Below are 4,182 nucleotides of genomic sequence, written 5' to 3' on the forward strand. Positions count from 1 at the left end.
GAACTTTCTCAAGCATCCTCAATTTCGATTAAGGGCAATGTATTTTCTCCAGGATTATTACTGCGCCGCATACAGATTTCTGCCCACTTCCCCTTAAATGTTTGCAGTGCTGTAATTTGAAGCTCGATTGAAACTATAATGGCCACCAAAACCAAATCCCAGTGCAAATTTTTTTATCTTGTGTTTAACGTGTATGTGTAATTTTGTTTGACAGATTTCATCTCAAGAGCTCCATTTTGCTAGCCTGGAAATAGACCCAAATCCAAAAGAATAATGGTTTGAAAATTTCACTGCATGCAACTGGATAACACTACGACCAATCACAACAACACATGGGGTGACGTATCCAGAGCCCCATACTCTTAGCTACCAGCGGACACAACTGGTAAATTAAACTGTTGTCATCTGGTCAGCCCGCCTCTGGCCCCGCCTTTATCAGATACACCGATGCGATTGGTGCAGCTCGGCTACAAGGGTATAATTAATGAGCAGCATTACTTGATGCTAGAGTAACATGCTTAGCAAATTCAAACTGTGCTCTCGCGAGAACTCTGGATTTCCAGGGTACAGCTTTTTCAAGATTCCAAATCTGGAAAACATCCACTGAGTATTAGTTGAGTCCTGCAAATATAGTAGTGTCTCAGTATAGAATCCAATGGGAATGCATGTCTCACCATTTCTTAACATTCTGAACAATTGAAACTAGGTTTTGTAGCTATAAAAAGAAGCATGACTTTGCATCGCCATGGCCTATTTCTCTGCTCAGATCGGTTTGTGACTATATTTCTCTGAATTTGAGTCACTTCTGTACAATCTGCCAAGACTGGCTGTCGGATCAGCTTCATGAAAATATGGAGAAAAGAATGTGTGCACTCCATAAATGTTTAATTAATTATCTGTCAATGTAAAATGGAATATCCAAGCCCATATTTAAGGATTCAGTAACGTCTGTGCAAGCATGTGAAAGGGTTGTAGTTATGTCATATATCTCAGGATGCTATATTTTAACATTTGATGTACATGAACTCATGTGCCCCATAGTTTTCTTGCTACAGTTATTTTTACATGAATGTTGTGTCCTCTCATCGACTGTATACTTTCATCTTAGGAAAAATACCCCTCAGGCATTCCAGAGCAAGGTCTCAGACAGTAGGAGATTATCAGCAGTGGAGACACTGACTCTTTTTGTTTGTCAGGGAAAGTAGACATTTTAGTTCTACCTGCCTCAAAGTGTGTGTGTGTGTGTGGGGGGGGGGGTCAGTAGACACTGAGCTCTACTTAGTGGAAGATGTATGAGCATGACTTGGCAGACAAGAGCCTCAGGGAAAGAAATGTAAAGTGAGAGGAAAATCATTAGCTTTGTTTGCATGTTCCCTCTCAATTACGTGTCTCCTAAGTCTGGCAGAGCATTGAAAAAAAGGAGGAGATCTGCTGCTCGGATAACAATTTATCATTGCCTTTTGTATCAGGGATGCATATGGCATCAAAAAGGCTTCCTCGGCTGTATAGCCGCCTGAATTACAGATCTCTGCTCAGCCCCTGCCCAGGCGCAATCACAAAGCCACATTTCATGGCAAGGGGGGATGTAGGCGCCTCCGCATTGTGACAAAACTATTGCTCATTCCACCTCTCAATATTTATCATTGTACAATTTCCCCCCACCGCCTCGCTCTCGAAGGCCATGATTTATGACACGCTCACCCTCGGCCTCATCAGAACCGCGACGTGTTCATCACAAAGACTTTTCGCAGGCATCGGTTTTGTTTAATCCCAAAGTGGGAAGAAGGAGAAGAAGGGTGGAAGACAGAGAGATGGAGATGGATAGAAAAGGGGAGAACTTGAACTGGAGAGAGAGAAGCGGACTAACAGAAAGAGAAATAAGGACTCGGCATCCACTTATCTATACGTCAAAGAGGTGACACTGCCTTGCAAATTTGCTAAAGCTCATTTGTAATGTTTTCCGCTTGTCACTGGCCTTAATGTGCACAGCTCATGGGAGTCGCAGCCTGCCACATGATCAATGGGAGAAGAGGGAAGTTACATCTCACCATTAACCGCTTTTGAATCGCAATATGCAAAGCGCAGCCACGATGAGTGATGCTTTTTTGCGCCAGCTGGGGGTTGGGGGAGTTGACAGACTGTAAATTGCACTTTTGGTGCTCAACCGAAGGTGCGCTCTCCTGCATGTAAAGGCAAAGGCTTTGTTGAACACTCTTTCAAAGTCACCCTCGGCCTCAAAAGCCTGTGAAGCAGCTTGTGCAGTGGAGCCGCTGCTGGGACTCAGGCCAGCTGTAATGTGAGAGGAATCAGAGCTTGTTATCTATCCACTTTGCTTCACACACACCTTTTAATGATTTTGCAGTGATTATGAACTGTCTTTGGGGTGGAGAAGTCCTGCCTTTAAATCATTACCTAATTGGCCAAGCTGGTCATTAATGGATTAAGGAAAAGGAAATCACTTTGATCTTCCAGGAGTACTAAAGTTATTTTTTTTTCCTTCAACTTTTTTGCCTTTGAGTCCTTTGTCATTGTCTACACCTCACCCCCCCGCTCTCTCCAAGAGTTCCATTTGCCTCCTCCTAAAAGCGGGCCATATCAAGTCAAACACAATTAATGTGCCATTCATCATGGCTATTATACACATATTGAATCTTTCTGGGAACTCCCTTGAAAGACACTCCATACATTGGCATTATTCAAAAACAGTTTATTCCTTCAGTTAATGTTACTAGAGCAGGTGACCTTAGAGGTCTACGCCTATACTCATAGAATCTGGAGTTACAATACGTAACTATCATTCTATTTGACATTGGCTTTGCCCTCTAAGGTAATGCTACTGGGTCAGGGCAAAGCTTATGTAGTCAATGCCACTTGCAGTACAGGGCCACAAGCAGAACATAGACTAAACTTCCCCCCCAAATGCATTTCAGAGGCTCAATCAGGTTCCATTATTCTGATAAAGCCTGCCATGTTATTGATGTGACCTGAGAGGTTCACAAGGCCTGAGTCATGATTGCAGTGGCGCATTGATTAGTGGGGAATTGTGCATGATTTGCACTTTTGTGGAACGCCTGGGTTTCACTCAGCCCAGTTGCGTAGCTTTAGAGGGTGAAGCCTATACAAAATAGAACAGTTACTTCAGTACAAATTCAAAATACTAGAGAGAGTCTTCTCCCCCGCCCCTCCTTGACAGACTCAAAGTTCACAGAGGTTGCCAGGCTGAGACTACAGCATCCACAATGTTCTCAGAGCGTTCCCTTAACGTTGCAACCTTAAGAGAACGTTCCCCTAACGTTCTTTTTTTACATTCCCCTAACCTTTAAAAAGCTTTAACAACAATGATACCAATTTTATTATTACTTTAAACTTGATGGGATTTAAAATAAAATAAAAAAATACAAAATATATATATATAAAAGAATCAAAATCAGTTTTATTGGCAATATAGACACATAATAGTGCAAATGTACTGTGCAAGTTGCATATTGTATTATATACATAAAGCATAATACTGATAACACCTGCCTGTTATCACCCTGCAGATTGCCAGGTCCTGGAAAACCTTCTTTGCCTTTCTGCCCCACAGGTTAAACTGTTTTAGAATATCATTGGTTGCCACTCGACGCGCAACAGATGGTACACATCCGGTTGGACCTCCAAGTCTTGCGGGTAACGGATGTCCTCAGGGCTATGGAAAAATGAATGGTGGTATGTTATATACTACCAGTCGGGATCATTTTTTTAGCTGCGTCTCAATTGTTTTTGCGAGTAACCAACTCGGGTACTCTAGCTATATAATTCAATGTGCATACCCAAATGTTGAAATGACATAACATGCCCGTCCCTTGTAGCCGTGATGAATTAGCCTGAAGCTAGTACTTACCTGTTCATGAGAAAATTAGCCAACTCCGCGTCCTTTTGGGCTCTAAGCTGTCTTAATTTTTCAAATAAATCTCCATATTTACCCAGGTTTGTTTCATCTCTGGTCACGCAACTGTTAGAAACATGCCGTTTTTTTAAGTTGGGTAGAATATATCTCCGTTGATCCCATTCGTTTGCATTAGCATTGATGTCAGAAAAGATAATATTTCCACTTAGCATGTTTGCTTAATATCTGATGACGCATTGGGGGCATTTTTGGATTTTTTACAGTAAATATATTATCAATGTGTTGTAATCTTT

Source organism: Etheostoma spectabile, chromosome 22 (genome assembly GCF_008692095.1).
Source record: "Etheostoma spectabile isolate EspeVRDwgs_2016 chromosome 22, UIUC_Espe_1.0, whole genome shotgun sequence".
Lineage (NCBI taxonomy): Eukaryota > Metazoa > Chordata > Actinopteri > Perciformes > Percidae > Etheostoma > Etheostoma spectabile.